Source organism: Episyrphus balteatus, chromosome 3, assembly GCF_945859705.1.
Source record: "Episyrphus balteatus chromosome 3, idEpiBalt1.1, whole genome shotgun sequence".
Lineage (NCBI taxonomy): Eukaryota > Metazoa > Arthropoda > Insecta > Diptera > Syrphidae > Episyrphus > Episyrphus balteatus.
Genome location: NC_079136.1, coordinates 124952925 through 124979204, shown reverse-complemented (window position 1 = coordinate 124979204; position 26280 = coordinate 124952925).

The following is a 26280-nucleotide window of genomic DNA, read 5'->3' as shown; positions in this document are numbered from 1 at the left end:
CCAAGCGTCTAAACACTATGAAACTTGCAAAATTCAAAATTCTCTAAAAACAAAACTACAAGTCCAAAACTTATAAAAAATACATTTTTGTGCTCTGTGAGTCGATATCCTTCGCATACAATTCAATTGGAGTTGAAAAATTCACGTTTGAAGAAAATCACTTTTAAAAATGTTTAAATCGTCATATCTCGTTAACCAAGCGTCTAAACACTATGAAACTTGCAAAATTCAAAATTCTCTAAAAACAAAACTACAAGTCCAAAACTTATAAAAAATACATTTTTGTGCTCTGTGAGTCGATATCCTTCGCATACAATTCGATTGGAGTTGAAAAATTCACGTTTGGAGAAAATCACTTTTAAAAATGTTTAAATCGTCATATCTCGTTAACCAAGCGTCTAAACACTATGAAACTTGCAAAATTCAAAATTCTCTAAAAACAAAACTACAAGTCCAAAACTTATAAAAAATACATTTTTGTGCTCTGTGAGTCGATATCCTTCGCATACAATTCGATTGGAGTTGAAAAATTCACGTTTGGAGAAAATCACTTTTAAAAATGTTTAAATCGTCATATCTCGTTAACCAAGCGTCTAAACACTATGAAACTTGCAAAATTCAAAATTCTCTAAAAACAAAACTACAAGTCCAAAACTTATAAAAAATACATTTTTGTGCTCTGTGAGTCGATATCCTTCGCATACAATTCAATTGGAGTTGAAAAATTCACGTTTGAAGAAAATCACTTTTAAAAATGTTTAAATCGTCATATCTCGTTAACCAAGCGTCTAAACACTATGAAACTTGCAAAATTCAAAATTCTCTAAAAACAAAACTACAAGTCCAAAACTTATAAAAAATACATTTTTGTGCTCTGTGAGTCGATATCCTTCGCATACAATTCGATTGGAGTTGAAAAATTCACGTTTGGAGAAAATCACTTTTAAAAATGTTTAAATCGTCATATCTCGTTAACCAAGCGTCTAAACACTATGAAACTTGCAAAATTCAAAATTCTCTAAAAACAAAACTACAAGTCCAAAACTTATAAAAAATACATTTTTGTGCTCTGTGAGTCGATATCCTTCGCATACAATTCGATTGGAGTTGAAAAATTCACGTTTGGAGAAAATCACTTTTAAAAATGTTTAAATCGTCATATCTCGTTAACCAAGCGTCTAAACACTATGAAACTTGCAAAATTCAAAATTCTCTAAAAACAAAACTACAAGTCCAAAACTTATAAAAAATACATTTTTGTGCTCTGTGAGTCGATATCCTTCGCATACAATTCAATTGGAGTTGAAAAATTCACGTTTGAAGAAAATCACTTTTAAAAATGTTTAAATCGTCATATCTCGTTAACCAAGCGTCTAAACACTATGAAACTTGCAAAATTCAAAATTCTCTAAAAACAAAACTACAAGTCCAAAACTTATAAAAAATACATTTTTGTGCTCTGTGAGTCGATATCCTTCGCATACAATTCGATTGGAGTTGAAAAATTCACGTTTGGAGAAAATCACTTTTAAAAATGTTTAAATCGTCATATCTCGTTAACCAAGCGTCTAAACGCTATGAAACTTGCAAAATTCAAAATTCTCTAAAAACAAAACTACAAGTCCAAAACTTATAAAAAATACATTTTTGTGCTCTGTGAGTCGATATCCTTCGCATACAATTCGATTGGAGTTGAAAAATTCACGTTTGGAGAAAATCACTTTTAAAAATGTTTAAATCGTCATATCTCGTTAACCAAGCGTCTAAACACTATGAAACTTGCAAAATTCAAAATTCTCTAAAAACAAAACTACAAGCCCAAAACTTATAAAAAATACATTTTTGTGCTCTGTGAGTCGATATCCTTCGCATACAATTCGATTGGAGTTGAAAAATTCACGTTTGGAGAAAATCACTTTTAAAAATGTTTAAATCGTCATATCTCGTTAACCAAGCGTCTAAACACTATGAAACTTGCAAAATTCAAAATTCTCTAAAAACAAAACTACAAGTCCAAAACTTATAAAAAATACATTTTTGTGCTCTGTGAGTCGATATCCTTCGCATACAATTCGATTGGAGTTGAAAAATTCACGTTTGGAGAAAATCACTTTTAAAAATGTTTAAATCGTCATATCTCGTTAACCAAGCGTCTAAACACTATGAAACTTGCAAAATTCAAAATTCTCTAAAAACAAAACTACAAGTCCAAAACTTATAAAAAATACATTTTTGTGCTCTGTGAGTCGATATCCTTCGCATACAATTCAATTGGAGTTGAAAAATTCACGTTTGAAGAAAATCACTTTTAAAAATGTTTAAATCGTCATATCTCGTTAACCAAGCGTCTAAACACTATGAAACTTGCAAAATTCAAAATTCTCTAAAAACAAAACTACAAGTCCAAAACTTATAAAAAATACATTTTTGTGCTCTGTGAGTCGATATCCTTCGCATACAATTCGATTGGAGTTGAAAAATTCACGTTTGGAGTTGAAAAATTCACGTTTGGAGAAAATCACTTTTAAAAATGTTTAAATCGTCATATCTCGTTAACCAAGCGTCTAAACACTATGAAACTTGCAAAATTCAAAATTCTCTAAAAACAAAACTACAAGTCCAAAACTTATAAAAAATACATTTTTGTGCTCTGTGAGTCGATATCCTTCACATACAATTCAATTGGAGTTGAAAAATTCACGTTTGGAGAAAATCACTTTTAAAAATGTTTAAATCGTCATATCTCGTTAACCAAGCGTCTAAACACTATGAAACTTGCAAAATTCAAAATTCTCTAAAAACAAAACTACAAGTCCAAAACTTATAAAAAATACATTTTTGTGCTCTGTGAGTCGATATCCTTCGCATACAATTCAATTGGAGTTGAAAAATTCACGTTTGGAGAAAATCACTTTTAAAAATGTTTAAATCGTCATATCTCGTTAACCAAGCGTCTAAACACTATGAAACTTGCAAAATTCAAAATTCTCTAAAAACAAAACTACAAGTCCAAAACTTATAAAAAATACATTTTTGTGCTCTGTGAGTCGATATCCACGTTTGGAGAAAATCACTTTTAAAAATGTTTAAATCGTCATATCTCGTTAAAGAAGCGTCTAAACACTATGAAACTTGCAAAATTCAAAATTCTCTAAAAACAAAACTACAAGTCCAAAACTTATAAAAAATACATTTTTGTGCTCTGTGAGTCGATATCCTTCACATACAATTCAATTGGAGTTGAAAAATTCACGTTTGGAGAAAATCACTTTTAAAAATGTTTAAATCGTCATATCTCGTAAACCAAGCGTCTAAGCACTATGAAACTTGCAAAATTCAAAATTCTCTAAAAACAAAACTACAAGTCCAAAACTTATAAAAAATACATTTTTGTGCTCTGTGAGTCGATATCCTTCGCATAGAATTCAATTGGAGTTGAAAAATTCACGTTTGGAGAAAATCACTTTTAAAAATGTTTAAATCGTCATATCTCGTTAACCAAGCGTCTAAACACTATGAAACTTGCAAAATTCAAAATTCTCTAAAAACAAAACTACAAGTCCAAAACTTATAAAAAATACATTTTTGTGCTCTGTGAGTCGATATCCTTCACATACAATTCAATTGGAGTTGAAAAATTCACGTTTGGAGAAAATCACTTTTAAAAATGTTTAAATCGTCATATCTCGTTAACCAAGCGTCTAAACACTATGAAACTTGCAAAATTCAAAATTCTCTAAAAACAAAACTACAAGTCTAAAACTTATAAAAAATACATTTTTGTGCTCTGTGAGTCGATATCCTTCGCATACAATTCAATTGGAGTTGAAAAATTCACGTTTGGAGAAAATCACTTTTAAAAATGTTTAAATCGTCATATCTCGTTAACCAAGCGTCTAAACACTATGAAACTTGCAAAATTCAAAATTCTCTAAAAACAAAACTACAAGTCCAAAACTTATAAAAAATACATTTTTGTGCTCTGTGAGTCGATATCCTTCGCATACAATTCAATTGGAGTTGAAAAATTCACGTTTGGAGAAAATCACTTTTAAAAATGTTTAAATCGTCATATCTCGTTAACCAAGCGTCTAAACACTATGAAACTTGCAAAATTCAAAATTCTCTAAAAACAAAACTACAAGTCCAAAACTTATAAAAAATACATTTTTGTGCTCTGTGAGTCGATATCCTTCACATACAATTCAATTGGAGTTGAAAAATTCACGTTTGGAGAAAATCACTTTTAAAAATGTTTAAATCGTCATATCTCGTTAACCAAGCGTCTAAACACTATGAAACTTGCAAAATTCAAAATTCTCTTAAAACAAAACTACAAGTCCAAAACTTATAAAAAATACATTTTTGTGCTCTGTGAGTCGATATCCTTCACATACAATTCAATTGGAGTTGAAAAATTCACGTTTGGAGAAAATCACTTTTAAAAATGTTTAAATCGTCATATCTCGTAAACCAAGCGTCTAAACACTATGAAACTTGCAAAATTCAAAATTCTCTAAAAACAAAACTACAAGTCCAAAACTTATAAAAAATACATTTTTGTGCTCTGTGAGTCGATATCCTTCGCATACAATTCAATTGGAGTTGAAAAATTCACGTTTGGAGAAAATCACTTTTAAAAATGTTTAAATCGTCATATCTCGTTAACCAAGCGTCTAAACACTATGAAACTTGCAAAATTCAAAATTCTCTAAAAACAAAACTACAAGTCCAAAACTTATAAAAAATACATTTTTGTGCTCTGTGAGTCGATATCCTTCACATACAATTCAATTGGAGTTGAAAAATTCACGTTTGGAGAAAATCACTTTTAAAAATGTTTAAATCGTCATATCTCGTTAACCAAGCGTCTAAACACTATGAAACTTGCAAAATTCAAAATTCTCTAAAAACAAAACTACAAGTCCAAAACTTATAAAAAATACATTTTTGTGCTCTGTGAGTCGATATCCTTCGCATACAATTCAATTGGAGTTGAAAAATTCACGTTTGGAGAAAATCACTTTTAAAAATGTTTAAATCGTCATATCTCGTTAACCAAGCGTCTAAACACTATGAAACTTGCAAAATTCAAAATTCTCTAAAAACAAAACTACAAGTCCAAAACTTATAAAAAATACATTTTTGTGCTCTGTGAGTCGATATCCTTCGCATACAATTCGATTGGAGTTGAAAAATTCACGTTTGGAGAAAATCACTTTTAAAAATGTTTAAATCGTCATATCTCGTTAACCAAGCGTCTAAACACTATGAAACTTGCAAAATTCAAAATTCTCTAAAAACAAAACTACAAGTCCAAAACTTATAAAAATACATTTTTGTGCTCTGTGAGTCGATATCCTTCGCATACAATTCAATTGGAGTTGAAAAATTCACGTTTGGAGAAAATCACTTTTAAAAATGTTTAAATCGTCATATCTCGTTAACCAAGCGTCTAAACACTATGAAACTTGCAAAATTCAAAATTCTCTAAAAACAAAACTACAAGTCCAAAACTTATAAAAAATACATTTTTGTGCTCTGTGAGTCGATATCCTTCACATACAATTCAATTGGAGTTGAAAAATTCACGTTTGGAGAAAATCACTTTTAAAAATGTTTAAATCGTCATATCTCGTTAACCAAGCGTCTAAACACTATGAAACTTGCAAAATTCAAAATTCTCTAAAAACAAAACTACAAGTCCAAAACTTATAAAAAATAAATTTTTGTGCTCTGTGAGTCGATATCCTTCGCATACAATTCAATTGGAGTTAAAAAATTCACGTTTGGAGAAAATCACTTTTAAAAATGTTTAAATCGTCATATCTCGTTAACCAAGCGTCTAAACACTATGAAACTTGCAAAATTCAAAATTCTCTAAAAACAAAACTACAAGTCCAAAACTTATAAAAAATACATTTTTGTGCTCTGTGAGTCGATATCCTTCGCATACAATTCAATTGGAGTTGAAAAATTCACGTTTGGAGAAAATCACTTTTAAAAATGTTTAAATCGTCATATCTCGTTAACCAAGCGTCTAAACACTATGAAACTTGCAAAATTCAAAATTCTCTAAAAACAAAACTACAAGTCCAAAACTTATAAAAATACATTTTTGTGCTCTGTGAGTCGATATCCTTCGCATACAATTCAATTGGAGTTGAAAAATTCACGTTTGGAGAAAATCACTTTTAAAAATGTTTAAATCGTCATATCTCGTTAACCAAGCGTCTAAACACTATGAAACTTGCAAAATTCAAAATTCTCTAAAAACAAAACTACAAGTCCAAAACTTATAAAAAATACATTTTTGTGCTCTGTGAGTCGATATCCTTCACATACAATTCAATTGGAGTTGAAAAATTCACGTTTGGAGAAAATCACTTTTAAAAATGTTTAAATCGTCATATCTCGTTAACCAAGCGTCTAAACACTATGAAACTTGCAAAATTCAAAATTCTCTAAAAACAAAACTACAAGTCCAAAACTTATAAAAAATAAATTTTTGTGCTCTGTGAGTCGATATCCTTCGCATACAATTCAATTGGAGTTAAAAAATTCACGTTTGGAGAAAATCACTTTTAAAAATGTTTAAATCGTCATATCTCGTTAACCAAGCGTCTAAACACTATGAAACTTGCAAAATTCAAAATTCTCTAAAAACAAAACTACAAGTCCAAAACTTATAAAAAATACATTTTTGTGCTCTGTGAGTCGATATCCTTCGCATACAATTCAATTGGAGTTGAAAAATTCACGTTTGGAGAAAATCACTTTTAAAAATGTTTAAATCGTCATATCTCGTTAACCAAGCGTCTAAACACTATGAAACTTGCAAAATTCAAAATTCTCTAAAAACAAAACTACAAGTCCAAAACTTATAAAAAATACATTTTTGTGCTCTGTGAGTCGATATCCTTCACATACAATTCAATTGGAGTTGAAAAATTCACGTTTGGAGAAAATCACTTTTAAAAATGTTTAAATCGTCATATCTCGTTAACCAAGCGTCTAAACACTATGAAACTTGCAAACTTCAAAATTCTCTAAAAAACAAAACTACAAGTCCAAAACTTATAAAAATACATTTTTGTGCTCTGTGAGTCGATATCCTTCGCATACAATTCAATTGGAGTTGAAAAATTCACGTCTGGAGAAAATCACTTTTAAAAATGTTTAAATCGTCATATCTCGTTAACCAAGCGTCTAAACACTATGAAACTTGCAAAATTCAAAATTCTCTAAAAACAAAACTACAAGTCCAAAACTTATAAAAAATACATTTTTGTGCTCTGTGAGTCGATATCCTTCACATACAATTCAATTGGAGTTGAAAAATTCACGTTTGGAGAAAATCACTTTTAAAAATGTTTAAATCGTCATATCTCGTTAACCAAGCGTCTAAACACTATGAAACTTGCAAAATTCAAAATTCTCTAAAAACAAAACTACAAGTCCAAAACTTATAAAAAATACATTTTTGTGCTCTGTGAGTCGATATCCTTCGCATACAATTCAATTGGAGTTGAAAAATTCACGTTTGGAGAAAATCACTTTTAAAAATGTTTAAATCGTCATATCTCGTTAACCAAGCGTCTAAACACTATGAAACTTGCAAAATTCAAAATTCTCTAAAAACAAAACTACAAGTCCAAAACTTATAAAAAATACATTTTTGTGCTCTGTGAGTCGATATCCTTCGCATACAATTCAATTGGAGTTGAAAAATTCACGTTTGGAGAAAATCACTTTTAAAAATGTTTAAATCGTCATATCTCGTTAACCAAGCGTCTAAACACTATGAAACTTGCAAAATTCAAAATTCTCTAAAAACAAAACTACAAGTCCAAAACTTATAAAAATACATTTTTGTGCTCTGTGAGTCGATATCCTTCGCATACAATTCAATTGGAGTTGAAAAATTCACGTTTGGAGAAAATCACTTTTAAAAATGTTTAAATCGTCATATCTCGTTAACCAAGCGTCTAAACACTATGAAACTTGCAAAATTCAAAATTCTCTAAAAACAAAACTACAAGTCCAAAACTTATAAAAAATACATTTTTGTGCTCTGTGAGTCGATATCCTTCACATACAATTCAATTGGAGTTGAAAAATTCACGTTTGGAGAAAATCACTTTTAAAAATGTTTAAATCGTCATATCTCGTTAACCAAGCGTCTAAACACTATGAAACTTGCAAAATTCAAAATTCTCTAAAAACAAAACTACAAGTCCAAAACTTATAAAAAATAAATTTTTGTGCTCTGTGAGTCGATATCCTTCGCATACAATTCAATTGGAGTTAAAAAATTCACGTTTGGAGAAAATCACTTTTAAAAATGTTTAAATCGTCATATCTCGTTAACCAAGCGTCTAAACACTATGAAACTTGCAAAATTCAAAATTCTCTAAAAACAAAACTACAAGTCCAAAACTTATAAAAAATACATTTTTGTGCTCTGTGAGTCGATATCCTTCGCATACAATTCAATTGGAGTTGAAAAATTCACGTTTGGAGAAAATCACTTTTAAAAATGTTTAAATCGTCATATCTCGTTAACCAAGCGTCTAAACACTATGAAACTTGCAAAATTCAAAATTCTCTAAAAACAAAACTACAAGTCCAAAACTTATAAAAAATACATTTTTGTGCTCTGTGAGTCGATATCCTTCACATACAATTCAATTGGAGTTGAAAAATTCACGTTTGGAGAAAATCACTTTTAAAAATGTTTAAATCGTCATATCTCGTTAACCAAGCGTCTAAACACTATGAAACTTGCAAACTTCAAAATTCTCTAAAAACAAAACTACAAGTCCAAAACTTATAAAAAATACATTTTTGTGCTCTGTGAGTCGATATCCTTCGCATACAATTCAATTGGAGTTGAAAAATTCACGTTTGGAGAAAATCACTTTTAAAAATGTTTAAATCGTCATATCTCGTTAACCAAGCGTCTAAGCACTATGAAACTTGCAAAATTCAAAATTCTCTAAAAACAAAACTACAAGTCCAAAACTTATAAAAAATACATTTTTGTGCTCTGTGAGTCGATATCCTTCGCATACAATTCAATTGGAGTTGAAAAATTCACGTTTGGAGAAAATCACTTTTAAAAATGTTTAAATCGTCATATCTCGTTAACCAAGCGTCTAAACACTATGAAACTTGCAAAATTCAAAATTCTCTAAAAACAAAACTACAAGTCCAAAACTTATAAAAAATACATTTTTGTGCTCTGTGAGTCGATATCCTTCGCATACAATTCAATTGGAGTTGAAAAATTCACGTTTGGAGAAAATCACTTTTAAAAATGTTTAAATCGTCATATCTCGTTAACCAAGCGTCTAAACACTATGAAACTTGCAAAATTCAAAATTCTCTAAAAACAAAACTCCAAGTCCAAAACTTATAAAAAAATACATTTTTGTGCTCTGTGAGTCGATATCCTTCACATACAATTCAATTGGAGTTGAAAAATTCACGTTTGGAGAAAATCACTTTTAAAAATGTTTAAATCGTCATATCTCGTTAACCAAGCGTCTAAACACTATGAAACTTGCAAAATTCAAAATTCTCTAAAAACAAAACTACAAGTCCAAAACTTATAAAAAATACATTTTTGTGCTCTGTGAGTCGATATCCTTCGCATACAATTCAATTGGAGTTGAAAAATTCACGTTTGGAGAAAATCACTTCTAAAAATGTTTAAATCGTCATATCTCGTTAACCAAGCGTCTAAACACTATGAAACTTGCAAAATTCAAAATTCTCTAAAAACAAAACTACAAGTCCAAAACTTATAAAAAATACATTTTTGTGCTCTGTGAGTCGATATCCTTCGCATACAATTCAATTGGAGTTGAAAAATTCACGTTTGGAGAAAATGACTTTTAAAAATGTTTAAATCGTCATATCTCGTTAACCAAGCGTCTAAACACTATGAAACTTGCAAAATTCAAAATTCTCTAAAAACAAAACTACAAGTCCAAAACTTATAAAAAATACATTTTTGTGCTCTGTGAGTCGATATCCTTCACATACAATTCAATTGGAGTTGAAAAATTCACGTTTGGAGAAAATCACTTTTAAAAATGTTTAAATCGTCATATCTCGTTAACCAAGCGTCTAAACACTATGAAACTTGCAAAATTCAAAATTCTCTAAAAACAAAACTACAAGTCCAAAACTTATAAAAAATACATTTTTGTGCTCTGTGAGTCGATATCCTTCGCATACAATTCAATTGGAGTTGAAAAATTCACGTTTGGAGAAAATCACTTTTAAAAATGTTTAAATCGTCATATCTCGTTAACCAAGCGTCTAAACACTATGAAACTTGCAAAATTCAAAATTCTCTAAAAACAAAACTACAAGTCCAAAACTTATAAAAAATAAATTTTTGTGCTCTGTGAGTCGATTTCCTTCGCATACAATTCAATTGGAGTTGAAAAATTCACGTTTGGAGAAAATCACTTTTAAAAATGTTTAAATCGTCATATCTCGTTAACCAAGCGTCTAAACACTATGAAACTTGCAAAATTCAAAATTCTCTAAAAACAAAACTACAAGTCCAAAACTTATAAAAAATACATTTTTGTGCTCTGTGAGTCGATATCCTTCGCATACAATTCAATTGGAGTTGAAAAATTCAAGTTTGGAGAAAATCACTTTTAAAAATGTTTAAATCGTCATATCTCGTTAACCAAGCGTCTAAACACTATGAAACTTGCAAAATTCAAAATTCTCTAAAAACAAAACTACAAGTCCAAAACTTATAAAAAATACATTTTTGTGCTCTGTGAGTCGATATCCTTCACATACAATTCAATTGGAGTTGAAAAATTCACGTTTGGAGAAAATCACTTTTAAAAATGTTTAAATCGTCATATCTCGTTAACCAAGCGTCTAAACACTATGAAACTTGCAAACTTCAAAATTCTCTAAAAACAAAACTACAAGTCCAAAACTTATAAAAAATACATTTTTGTGCTCTGTGAGTCGATATCCTTCGCATACAATTCAATTGGAGTTGAAAAATTCACGTTTGGAGAAAATCACTTTTAAAAATGTTTAAATCGTCATATCTCGTTAACCAAGCGTCTAAGCACTATGAAACTTGCAAAATTCAAAATTCTCTAAAAACAAAACTACAAGTCCAAAACTTATAAAAAATACATTTTTGTGCTCTGTGAGTCGATATCCTTCGCATACAATTCAATTGGAGTTGAAAAATTCACGTTTGGAGAAAATCACTTTTAAAAATGTTTAAATCGTCATATCTCGTTAACCAAGCGTCTAAACACTATGAAACTTGCAAAATTCAAAATTCTCTAAAAACAAAACTACAAGTCCAAAACTTATAAAAAATACATTTTTGTGCTCTGTGAGTCGATATCCTTCCCATACAATTCAATTGGAGTTGAAAAATTCACGTTTGGAGAAAATCACTTTTAAAAATGTTTAAATCGTCATATCTCGTTAACCAAGCGTCTAAACACTATGAAACTTGCAAAATTCAAAATTCTCTAAAAACAAAACTACAAGTCCAAAACTTATAAAAAATACATTTTTGTGCTCTGTGAGTCGATATCCTTCGCATACAATTCAATTGGAGTTGAAAAATTCACGTTTGGAGAAAATCACTTTTAAAAATGTTTAAATCGTCATATCTCGTTAACCAAGCGTCTAAACACTATGAAACTTGCAAAATTCAAAATTCTCTAAAAACAAAACTACAAGTCCAAAACTTATAAAAAATACATTTTTGTGCTCTGTGAGTCGATATCCTTCGCATACAATTCAATTGGAGTTGAAAAATTCACGTTTGGAGAAAATCACTTCTAAAAATGTTTAAATCGTCATATCTCGTTAACCAAGCGTCTAAACACTATGAAACTTGCAAAATTCAAAATTCTCTAAAAACAAAACTACAAGTCCAAAACTTATAAAAAATACATTTTTGTGCTCTGTGAGTCGATATCCTTCGCATACAATTCAATTGGAGTTGAAAAATTCACGTTTGGAGAAAATCACTTTTAAAAATGTTTAAATCGTCATATCTCGTTAACCAAGCGTCTAAACACTATGAAACTTGCAAAATTCAAAATTCTCTAAAAACAAAACTACAAGTCCAAAACTTATAAAAAATACATTTTTGTGCTCTGTGAGTCGATATCCTTCACATACAATTCAATTGGAGTTGAAAAATTCACGTTTGGAGAAAATCACTTTTAAAAATGTTTAAATCGTCATATCTCGTTAACCAAGCGTCTAAACACTATGAAACTTGCAAAATTCAAAATTCTCTAAAAACAAAACTACAAGTCCAAAACTTATAAAAAATACATTTTTGTGCTCTGTGAGTCGATATCCTTCGCATACAATTCAATTGGAGTTGAAAAATTCACGTTTGGAGAAAATCACTTTTAAAAATGTTTAAATCGTCATATCTCGTTAACCAAGCGTCTAAGCACTATGAAACTTGCAAAATTCAAAATTCTCTAAAAACAAAACTACAAGTCCAAAACTTATAAAAAATACATTTTTGTGCTCTGTGAGTCGATATCCTTCGCATACAATTCAATTGGAGTTGAAAAATTCACGTTTGGAGAAAATCACTTTTAAAAATGTTTAAATCGTCATATCTCGTTAACCAAGCGTCTAAACACTATAAAACTTGCAAAATTCAAAATTCTCTAAAAACAAAACTACAAGTCCAAAACTTATAAAAAATACATTTTTGTGCTCTGTGAGTCGATATCCTTCGCATACAATTCAATTGGAGTTGAAAAATTCACGTTTGGAGAAAATCACTTTTAAAAATGTTTAAATCGTCGTATCTCGTTAACCAAGCGTCTAAACACTATGAAACTTGCAAAATTCAAAATTCTCTAAAAACAAAACTACAAGTCCAAAACTTATAAAAAATACATTTTTGTGCTCTGTGAGTCGATATCCTTCACATACAATTCAATTGGAGTTGAAAAATTCACGTTTGGAGAAAATCACTTTTAAAAATGTTTAAATCGTCATATCTCGTTAACCAAGCGTCTAAACACTATGAAACTTGCAAAATTCAAAATTCTCTAAAAACAAAACTACAAGTCCAAAACTTATAAAAAATACATTTTTGTGCTCTGTGAGTCGATATCCTTCGCATACAATTCAATTGGAGTTGAAAAATTCACGTTTGGAGAAAATCACTTCTAAAAATGTTTAAATCGTCATATCTCGTTAACCAAGCGTCTAAACACTATGAAACTTGCAAACTTCAAAATTCTCTAAAAACAAAACTACAAGTCCAAAACTTATAAAAAATACATTTTTGTGCTCTGTGAGTCGATATCCTTCGCATACAATTCAATTGGAGTTGAAAAATTCACGTTTGGAGAAAATCACTTTTAAAAATGTTTAAATCGTCATATCTCGTTAACCAAGCGTCTAAGCACTATGAAACTTTCAAAATTCAAAATTCTCTAAAAACAAAACTACAAGTCCAAAACTTATAAAAAATACATTTTTGTGCTCTGTGAGTCGATATCCTTCGCATACAATTCAATTGGAGTTGAAAAATTCACGTTTGGAGAAAATCACTTTTAAAAATGTTTAAATCGTCATATCTCGTTAACCAAGCGTCTAAACACTATAAAACTTGCAAAATTCAAAATTCTCTAAAAACAAAACTACAAGTCCAAAACTTATAAAAAATACATTTTTGTGCTCTGTGAGTCGATATCCTTCGCATACAATTCAATTGGAGTTGAAAAATTCACGTTTGGAGAAAATCACTTTTAAAAATGTTTAAATCGTCATATCTCGTTAACCAAGCGTCTAAACACTATGAAACTTGCAAAATTCAAAATTCTCTAAAAACAAAACTACAAGTCCAAAACTTATAAAAAATACATTTTTGTGCTCTGTGAGTCGATATCCTTCGCATACAATTCAATTGGAGTTGAAAAATTCACGTTTGGAGAAAATCACTTTTAAAAATGTTTAAATCGTCATATCTCGTTAACCAAGCGTCTAAACACTATGAAACTTGCAAAATTCAAAATTCTCTAAAAACAAAACTACAAGTCCAAAACTTATAAAAAATACATTTTTGTGCTCTGTGAGTCGATATCCTTCGCATACAATTCAATTGGAGTTGAAAAATTCACGTTTGGAGAAAATCACTTTTAAAAATGTTTAAATCGTCATATCTCGTTAACCAAGCGTCTAAGCACTATGAAACTTGCAAAATTCAAAATTCTCTAAAAACAAAACTACAAGTCCAAAACTTATAAAAAATACATTTTTGTGCTCTGTGAGTCGATATCCTTCGCATACAATTCAATTGGAGTTGAAAAATTCACGTTTGGAGAAAATCACTTTTAAAAATGTTTAAATCGTCATATCTCGTTAACCAAGCGTCTAAACACTATGAAACTTGCAAACTTCAAAATTCTCTAAAAACAAAACTACAAGTCCAAAACTTATAAAAAATACATTTTTGTGCTCTGTGAGTCGATATCCTTCGCATACAATTCAATTGGAGTTGAAAAATTCACGTTTGGAGAAAATCACTTTTAAAAATGTTTAAATCGTCATATCTCGTTAACCAAGCGTCTAAGCACTATGAAACTTGCAAAATTCAAAATTCTCTAAAAACAAAACTACAAGTCCAAAACTTATAAAAAATACATTTTTGTGCTCTGTGAGTCGATATCCTTCGCATACAATTCAATTGGAGTTGAAAAATTCACGTTTGGAGAAAATCACTTTTAAAAATGTTTAAATCGTCATATCTCGTTAACCAAGCGTCTAAACACTATAAAACTTGCAAAATTCAAAATTCTCTAAAAACAAAACTACAAGTCCAAAACTTATAAAAAATACATTTTTGTGCTCTGTGAGTCGATATCCTTCGCATACAATTCAATTGGAGTTGAAAAATTCACGTTTGGAGAAAATCACTTTTAAAAATGTTTAAATCGTCATATCTCGTTAACCAAGCGTCTAAACACTATGAAACTTGCAAAATTCAAAATTCTCTAAAAACAAAACTACAAGTCCAAAACTTATAAAAAATACATTTTTGTGCTCTGTGAGTCGATATCCTTCACATACAATTCAATTGGAGTTGAAAAATTCACGTTTGGAGAAAATCACTTTTAAAAATGTTTAAATCGTCATATCTCGTTAACCAAGCGTCTAAACACTATGAAACTTGCAAAATTCTCTAAAAACAAAACTACAAGTCCAAAACTTATAAAAAATACATTTTTGTGCTCTGTGAGTCGATATCCTTCGCATACAATTCAATTGGAGTTGAAAAATTCACGTTTGGAGAAAATCACTTCTAAAAATGTTTAAATCGTCATATCTCGTTAACCAAGCGTCTAAACACTATGAAACTTGCAAAATTCAAAATTCTCTAAAAACAAAACTACAAGTCCAAAACTTATAAAAAATACATTTTTGTGCTCTGTGAGTCGATATCCTTCGCATACAATTCAATTGGAGTTGAAAAATTCACGTTTGGAGAAAATCACTTTTAAAAATGTTTAAATCGTCATATCTCGTTAACCAAGCGTCTAAACACTATGAAACTTGCAAAATTCAAAATTCTCTAAAAACAAAACTACAAGTCCAAAACTTATAAAAAATACTTTTTTGTGCTCTGTGAGTCGATATCCTTCGGATACAATTCAATTGGAGTTGAAAAATTCACGTTTGCAGAAAATCACTTTTAAAAATGTTTAAATCGTCATATCTCGTTAACCAAGCGTCTAAACACTATGAAACCTGCAAAATTCAAAATTCTCTAAAAACAAAACTACAAGTCCAAAACTTATAAAAAATACATTTTTGTGCTCTGTGAGTCGATATCCTTCACATACAATTCAATTGGAGTTGAAAAATTCACGTTTGGAGAAAATCACTTTTAAAAATGTTTAAATCGTCATATCTCGTTAACCAAGCGTCTAAACACTATGAAACTTGCAAACTTCAAAATTCTCTAAAAACAAAACTACAAGTCCAAAACTTATAAAAAATACATTTTTGTGCTCTGTGAGTCGATATCCTTCGCATACAATTCAATTGGAGTTGAAAAATTCACGTTTGGAGAAAATCACTTTTAAAAATGTTTAAATCGTCATATCTCGTTAACCAAGCGTCTAAGCACTATGAAACTTGCAAAATTCAAAATTCTCTAAAAACAAAACTACAAGTCCAAAACTTATAAAAAATACATTTTTGTGCTCTGTGAGTCGATATCCTTCGCATACAATTCAATTGGAGTTGAAAAATTCACGTTTGGAGAAAATCACTTTTAAAAATGTTTAAATCGTCATATCTCGTTAACCAAGCGTCTAAACACTATAAAACTTGCAAAATTCAAAATTCTCTAAAAACAAAACTACAAGTCCAAAACTTATAAAAAATACATTTTTGTGCTCTGTGAGTCGATATCCTTCGCATACAATTCAATTGGAGTTGAAAAATTCACGTTTGGAGAAAATCACTTTTAAAAATGTTTAAATCGTCATATCTCGTTAACCAAGCGTCTAAATACTATGAAACTTGCAAAATTCAAAATTCTCTAAAAACAAAACTACAAGTCCAAAACTTATAAAAAATACATTTTTGTGCTCTGTGAGTCGATATCCTTCACATACAATTCAATTGGAGTTGAAAAATTCACGTTTGGAGAAAATCACTTTTAAAAATGTTTAAATCGTCATATCTCGTTAACCAAGCGTCTAAACACTATGAAACTTGCAAAATTCAAAATTCTCTAAAAACAAAACTACAAGTCCAAAACTTATAAAAAATACATTTTTGTGCTCTGTGAGTCGATATCCTTCGCATACAATTCAATTGGAGTTGAAAAATTCACGTTTGGAGAAAATCACTTTTAAAAATGTTTAAATCGTCATATCTCGTTAACCAAGCGTCTAAACACTATGAAACTTGCAAAATTCAAAATTCTCTAAAAACAAAACTACAAGTCCAAAACTTATAAAAAATACTTTTTTGTGCTCTGTGAGTCGATATCCTTCGGATACAATTCAATTGGAGTTGAAAAATTCACGTTTGCAGAAAATCACTTTTAAAAATGTTTAAATCGTCATATCTCGTTAACCAAGCGTCTAAACACTATGAAACTTGCAAAATTCAAAATTCTCTAAAAACAAAACTACAAGTCCAAAACTTATAAAAAATACATTTTTGTGCTCTGTGAGTCGATATCCTTCGCATACAATTCAATTGGAGTTGAAAAATTCACGTTTGGAGAAAATCACTTTTAAAAATGTTTAAATCGTCATATCTCGTTAACCAAGCGTCTAAACACTATGAAACTTGCAAAATTCAAAATTCTCTAAAAACAAAACTACAAGTCCAAAACTTATAAAAAATACATTTTTGTGCTCTGTGAGTCGATATCCTTCGCATACAATTCAATTGGAGTTGAAAAATTCACGTTTGGAGAAAATCACTTCTAAAAATGTTTAAATCGTCATATCTCGTTAACCAAGCGTCTAAACACTATGAAACTTGCAAAATTCAAAATTCTCTAAAAACAAAACTACAAGTCCAAAACTTATAAAAAATACATTTTTGTGCTCTGTGAGTCGATATCCTTCGCATACAATTCAATTGGAGTTGAAAAATTCACGTTTGGAGAAAATCACTTTTAAAAATGTTTAAATCGTCATATCTCGTTAACCAAGCGTCTAAACACTATGAAACTTGCAAAATTCAAAATTCTCTAAAAACAAAACTACAAGTCCAAAACTTATATAAAATACTTTTTTGTGCTCTGTGAGTCGATATCCTTCGGATACAATTCAATTGGAGTTGAAAAATTCACGTTTGCAGAAAATCACTTTTAAAAATGTTTAAATCGTCATATCTCGTTAACCAAGCGTCTAAACACTATGAAACTTGCAAAATTCAAAATTCTCTAAAAACAAAACTACAAGTCCAAAACTTATAAAAAATACATTTTTGTGCTCTGTGAGTCGATATCCTTCGCATACAATTCAATTGGAGTTGAAAAATTCACGTTTGGAGAAAATCACTTTTAAAAATGTTTAAATCGTCATATCTCGTTAACCAAGCGTCTAAACACTATGAAACTTGCAAAATTCAAAATTCTCTAAAAACAAAACTACAAGTCCAAAACTTATAAAAAATACATTTTTGTGCTCTGTGAGTCGATATCCTTCACATACAATTCAATTGGAGTTGAAAAATTCACGTTTGGAGAAAATCACTTTTAAAAATGTTTAAATCGTCATATCTCGTTAACCAAGCGTCTAAACACTATGAAACTTGCAAAATTCAAAATTCTCTAAAAACAAAACTACAAGTCCAAAACTTATAAAAAATACATTTTTGTGCTCTGTGAGTCGATATCCTTCGCATACAATTCAATTGGAGTTGAAAAATTCACGTTTGGAGAAAATCACTTCTAAAAATGTTTAAATCGTCATATCTCGTTAACCAAGCGTCTAAACACTATGAAACTTGCAAAATTCAAAATTCTCTAAAAACAAAACTACAAGTCCAAAACTTATAAAAAATACATTTTTGTGCTGTGTGAGTCGATATCCTTCGCATACAATTCAATTGGAGTTGAAAAATTCACGTTTGGAGAAAATCACTTTTAAAAATGTTTAAATCGTCATATCTCGTTAACCAAGCGTCTAAACACTATGAAACTTGCAAAATTCAAAATTCTCTAAAAACAAAACTACAAGTCCAAAACTTATAAAAAATACATTTTTGTGCTCTGTGAGTCGATATCCTTCACATACAATTCAATTGGAGTTGAAAAATTCACGTGTGGAGAAAATCACTTTTAAAAATGTTTAAATCGTCATATCTCGTTAACCAAGCGTCTAAACACTATGAAACTTGCAAAATTCAAAATTCTCTAAAAACAAAACTACAAGTCCAAAACTTATAAAAAATACATTTTTGTGCTCTGTGAGTCGATATCCTTCACATACAATTCAATTGGAGTTGAAAAATTCACGTTTGGAGAAAATCACTTTTAAAAATGTTTAAATCGTCATATCTCGTTAACCAAGCGTCTAAACACTATGAAACTTGCAAACTTCAAAATTCTCTAAAAACAAAACTACAAGTCCAAAACTTATAAAAAATACATTTTTGTGCTCTGTGAGTCGATATCCTTCGCATACAATTCAATTGGAGTTGAAAAATTCACGTTTGGAGAAAATCACTTTTAAAAATGTTTAAATCGTCATATCTCGTTAACCAAGCGTCTAAGCACTATGAAACTTGCAAAATTCAAAATTCTCTAAAAACAAAACTACAAGTCCAAAACTTATAAAAAATACATTTTTGTGCTCTGTGAGTCGATATCCTTCGCATACAATTCAATTGGAGTTGAAAAATTCACGTTTGGAGAAAATCACTTTTAAAAATGTTTAAATCGTCATATCTCGTTAACCAAGCGTCTAAACACTATAAAACTTGCAAAATTCAAAATTCTCTAAAAACAAAACTACAAGTCCAAAACTTATAAAAAATACATTTTTGTGCTCTGTGAGTCGATATCCTTCACATACAATTCAATTGGAGTTGAAAAATTCACGTTTGGAGAAAATCACTTTTAAAAATGTTTAAATCGTCATATCTCGTTAACCAAGCGTCTAAACACTATGAAACTTGCAAAATTCAAAATTCTCTAAAAACAAAACTACAAGTCCAAAACTTATAAAAAATACATTTTTGTGCTCTGTGAGTCGATATCCTTCGCATACAATTCAATTGGAGTTGAAAAATTCACGTTTGGAGAAAATCACTTCTAAAAATGTTTAAATCGTCATATCTCGTTAACCAAGCGTCTAAACACTATGAAACTTGCAAAATTCAAAATTCTCTAAAAACAAAACTACAAGTCCAAAACTTATAAAAAATACATTTTTGTGCTGTGTGAGTCGATATCCTTCGCATACAATTCAATTGGAGTTGAAAAATTCACGTTTGGAGAAAATCACTTTTAAAAATGTTTAAATCGTCATATCTCGTTAACCAAGCGTCTAAACACTATGAAACTTGCAAAATTCAAAATTCTCTAAAAACAAAACTACAAGTCCAAAACTTATAAAAAATACATTTTTGTGCTCTGTGAGTCGATATCCTTCACATACAATTCAATTGGAGTTGAAAAATTCACGTTTGGAGAAAATCACTTTTAAAAATGTTTAAATCGTCATATCTCGTTAACCAAGCGTCTAAACACTATGAAACTTGCAAAATTCAAAATTCTCTAAAAACAAAACTACAAGTCCAAAACTTATAAAAAATACATTTTTGTGCTCTGTGAGTCGATATCCTTCACATACAATTCAATTGGAGTTGAAAAATTCACGTTTGGAGAAAATCACTTTTAAAAATGTTTAAATCGTCATATCTCGTTAACCAAGCGTCTAAACACTATGAAACTTGCAAACTTCAAAATTCTCTAAAAACAAAACTACAAGTCCAAAACTTATAAAAAATACATTTTTGTGCTCTGTGAGTCGATATCCTTCGCATACAATTCAATTGGAGTTGAAAAATTCACGTTTGGAGAAAATCACTTTTAAAAATGTTTAAATCGTCATATCTCGTTAACCAAGCGTCTAAGCACTATGAAACTTGCAAAATTCAAAATTCTCTAAAAACAAAACTACAAGTCCAAAACTTATAAAAAATACATTTTTGTGCTCTGTGAGTCGATATCCTTCGCATACAATTCAATTGGAGTTGAAAAATTCACGTTTGGAGAAAATCACTTTTAAAAATGTTTAAATCGTCATATCTCGTTAACCAAGCGTCTAAACACTATAAAACTTGCAAAATTCAAAATTCTCTAAAAACAAAACTACAAGTCCAAAACTTATAAAAAATACATTTTTGTGCTCTGTGAGTCGATATCCTTCGCATACAATTCAATTGGAGTTGAAAAATTCACGTTTGGAGAAAGTCACTTTTAAAAATGTTTAAATCGTCATATCTCGTTAACCAAGCGTCTAAACACTATGAAACTTGCAAAATTCAAAATTCTCTAAAAACAAAACTACAAGTCCAAAACTTATAAAAAATACATTTTTGTGCTCTGTGAGTCGATATCCTTCACATACAATTCAATTGGAGTTGAAAAATTCACGTTTGGAGAAAATCACTTTTAAAAATGTTTAAATCGTCATATCTCGTTAACCAAGCGTCTAAGCACTATGAAACTTGCAAAATTCAAAATTCTCTAAAAACAAAACTACAAGTCCAAAACTTATAAAAAATACATTTTTGTGCTCTGTGAGTCGATATCCTTCGCATACAATTCAATTGGAGTTGAAAAATTCACGTTTGGAGAAAATCACTTTTAAAAATGTTTAAATCGTCATATCTCGTTAACCAAGCGTCTAAACACTATAAAACTTGCAAAATTCAAAATTCTCTAAAAACAAAACTACAAGTCCAAAACTTATAAAAAATACATTTTTGTGCTCTGTGAGTCGATATCCTTCGCATACAATTCAATTGGAGTTGAAAAATTCACGTTTGGAGAAAGTCACTTTTAAAAATGTTTAAATCGTCATATCTCGTTAACCAAGCGTCTAAACACTATGAAACTTGCAAAATTCAAAATTCTCTAAAAACAAAACTACAAGTCCAAAACTTATAAAAAATACATTTTTGTGCTCTGTGAGTCGATATCCTTCACATACAATTCAATTGGAGTTGAAAAATTCACGTTTGGAGAAAATCACTTTTAAAAATGTTTAAATCGTCATATCTCGTTAACCAAGCGTCTAAACACTATGAAACTTGCAAAATTCAAAATTCTCTAAAAACAAAACTACAAGTCCAAAACTTATAAAAAATACATTTTTGTGCTCTGTGAGTCGATATCCTTCGCATACAATTCAATTGGAGTTGAAAAATTCACGTTTGGAGAAAATCACTTCTAAAAATGTTTAAATCGTCATATCTCGTTAACCAAGCGTCTAAACACTATGAAACTTGCAAAATTCAAAATTCTCTAAAAACAAAACTACAAGTCCAAAACTTATAAAAAATACATTTTTGTGCTCTGTGAGTCGATATCCTTCGCATACAATTCAATTGGAGTTGAAAAATTCACGTTTGGAGAAAATCACTTTTAAAAATGTTTAAATCGTCATATCTCGTTAACCAAGCGTCTAAACACTATGAAACTTGCAAAATTCAAAATTCTCTAAAAACAAAACTACAAGTCCAAAACTTATAAAAAATACATTTTTGTGCTCTGTGAGTCGATATCCTTCACATACAATTCAATTGGAGTTGAAAAATTCACGTTTGGAGAAAATCACTTTTAAAAATGTTTAAATCGTCATATCTCGTTAACCAAGCGTCTAAACACTATGAAACTTGCAAAATTCAAAATTCTCTAAAAACAAAACTACAAGTCCAAAACTTATAAAAAATACATTTTTGTGCTCTGTGAGTCGATATCCTTCGCATACAATTCAATTGGAGTTGAAAAATTCACGTTTGGAGAAAATCACTTTTAAAAATGTTTAAATCGTCATATCTCGTTAACCAAGCGTCTAAACACTATGAAACTTGCAAAATTCAAAATTCTCTAAAAACAAAACTACAAGTCCAAAACTTATAAAAAATACATTTTTGTGCTCTGTGAGTCGATATCCTTCACATACAATTCAATTGGAGTTGAAAAATTCACGTTTGGAGAAAATCACTTTTAAAAATGTTTAAATCGTCATATCTCGTTAACCAAGCGTCTAAACACTATGAAACTTGCAAAATTCAAAATTCTCTAAAAACAAAACTACAAGTCCAAAACTTATAAAAAATACATTTTTGTGCTCTGTGAGTCGATATCCTTCGCATACAATTCAATTGGAGTTGAAAAATTCACGTTTGGAGAAAATCACTTCTAAAAATGTTTAAATCGTCATATCTCGTTAACCAAGCGTCTAAACACTATGAAACTTGCAAAATTCAAAATTCTCTAAAAACAAAACTACAAGTCCAAAACTTATAAAAAATACATTTGTGTGCTCTGTGAGTCGATATCCTTCGCATACAATTCAATTGGAGTTGAAAAATTCACGTTTGGAGAAAATCACTTTTAAAAATGTTTAAATCGTCATATCTCGTTAACCAAGCGTCTAAACACTATGAAACTTGCAAAATTCAAAATTCTCTAAAAACAAAACTACAAGTCCAAAACTTATAAAAAATACATTTTTGTGCTCTGTGAGTCGATATCCTTCACATACAATTCAATTGGAGTTGAAAAATTCACGTTTGGAGAAAATCACTTTTAAAAATGTTTAAATCGTCATATCTCGTTAACCAAGCGTCTAAACACTATGAAACTTGCAAAATTCAAAATTCTCTAAAAACAAAACTACAAGTCCAAAACTTATAAAAAATACATTTTTGTGCTCTGTGAGTCGATATCCTTCGCATACAATTCAATTGGAGTTGAAAAATTCACGTTTGGAGAAAATCACTTTTAAAAATGTTTAAATCGTCATATCTCGTTAACCAAGCGTCTAAACACTATGAAACTTGCAAAATTCAAAATTCTCTAAAAACAAAACTACAAGTCCAAAACTTATAAAAAATACATTTTTGTGCTCTGTGAGTCGATATCCTTCACATACAATTCAATTGGAGTTGAAAAATTCACGTTTGGAGAAAATCACTTTTAAAAATGTTTAAATCGTCATATCTCGTTAACCAAGCGTCTAAACACTATGAAACTTGCAAAATTCAAAATTCTCTAAAAACAAAACTACAAGTCCAAAACTTATAAAAAATACATTTTTGTGCTCTGTGAGTCGATATCCTTCGCATACAATTCAATTGGAGTTGAAAAATTCACGTTTGGAGAAAATCACTTTTAAAAATGTTTAAATCGTCATATCTCGTTAACCAAGCGTCTAAACACTATGAAACTTGCAAAATTCAAAATTCTCTAAAAACAAAACTACAAGTCCAAAACTTATAAAAAATACATTTTTGTGCTCTGTGAGTCGATATCCTTCGCATACAATTCAATTGGAGTTGAAAAATTCACGTTTGGAGAAAATCACTTTTAAAAATGTTTAAATCGTCATATCTCGTTAACCAAGCGTCTAAACACTATGAAACTTGCAAAATTCAAAATTCTCTAAAAACAAAACTACAAGTCCAAAACTTATAAAAAATACATTTTTGTGCTCTGTGAGTCGATATCCTTCACATACAATTCAATTGGAGTTGAAAAATTCACGTTTGGAGAAAATCACTTTTAAAAATGTTTAAATCGTCATATCTCGTTAACCAAGCGTCTAAACACTATGAAACTTGCAAAATTCAAAATTCTCTAAAAACAAAACTACAAGTCCAAAACTTATAAAAAATACATTTTTGTGCTCTGTGAGTCGATATCCTTCGCATACAATTCAATTGGAGTTGAAAAATTCACGTTTGGAGAAAATCACTTTTAAAAATGTTTAAATCTTCATATCTCGTTAACCAAGCGTCTAAACACTATGAAACTTGCAAAATTCAAAATTCTCTAAAAACAAAACTACAAGTCCAAAACTTATAAAAAATACATTTTTGTGCTCTGTGAGTCGATATCCTTCGCATACAATTCAATTGGAGTTGAAAAATTCACGTTTGGAGAAAATCACTTTTAAAAATGTTTAAATCGTCATATCTCGTTAACCAAGCGTCTAAACACTATGAAACTTGCAAAATTCAAAATTCTCTAAAAACAAAACTACAAGTCCAAAACTTATAAAAAATACATTTTTGTGCTCTGTGAGTCGATATCCTTCGCATACAATTCAATTGGAGTTGAAAAATTCACGTTTGGAGAAAATCACTTTTAAAAATGTTTAAATCGTCATATCTCGTTAACCAAGCGTCTAAACACTATGAAACTTGCAAAATTCAAAATTCTCTAAAAACAAAACTACAAGTCCAAAACTTATAAAAAATACATTTTTGTGCTCTGTGAGTCGATATCCTTCACATACAATTCAATTGGAGTTGAAAAATTCACGTTTGGAGAAAATCACTTTTAAAAATGTTTAAATCGTCATATCTCGTTAACCAAGCGTCTAAACACTATGAAACTTGCAAAATTCAAAATTCTCTAAAAACAAAACTACAAGTCCAAAACTTATAAAAAATACATTTTTGTGCTCTGTGAGTCGATATCCTTCGCATACAATTCAATTGGAGTTGAAAAATTCACGTTTGGAGAAAATCACTTTTAAAAATGTTTAAATCGTCATATCTCGTTAACCAAGCGTCTAAACACTATAAAACTTGCAAAATTCAAAATTCTCTAAAAACAAAACTACAAGTCCAAAACTTATAAAAAATACATTTTTGTGCTCTGTGAGTCGATATCCTTCGCATACAATTCAATTGGAGTTGAAAAATTCACGTTTGGAGAAAATCACTTTTAAAAATGTTTAAATCGTCATATCTCGTTAACCAAGCGTCTAAACACTATGAAACTTGCAAAATTCAAAATTCTCTAAAAACAAAACTACAAGTCCAAAACTTATAAAAAATACATTTTTGTGCTCTGTGAGTCGATATCCTTCGCATACAATTCAATTGGAGTTGAAAAATTCACGTTTGGAGAAAATCACTTTTAAAAATGTTTAAATCGTCATATCTCGTTAACCAAGCGTCTAAACACTATGAAACTTGCAAAATTCAAAATTCTCTAAAAACAAAACTACAAGTCCAAAACTTATAAAAAATACATTTTTGTGCTCTGTGAGTCGATATCCTTCGCATACAATTCAATTGGAGTTGAAAAATTCACGTTTGGAGAAAATCACTTTTAAAAATGTTTAAATCGTCATATCTCGTTAACCAAGCGTCTAAACACTATGAAACTTGCAAAATTCAAAATTCTCTAAAAACAAAACTACAAGTCCAAAACTTATAAAAAATACATTTTTGTGCTCTGTGAGTCGATATCCTTCGCATACAATTCAATTATAGTTGAAAAATTCACGTTTGGAGAAAATCACTTTTAAAAATGTTTAAATCGTCAAATCTCGTTAACCAAGCGTCTAAACACTATGAAACTTGCAAAATTCAAAATTCTCTAAAAACAAAACTACAAGTCCAAAACTTATAAAAAATACATTTTTGTGCTCTGTGAGTCGATATCCTTCGCATACAATTCAATTGGAGTTGAAAAATTCACGTTTGGAGAAAATCACTTTTAAAAAT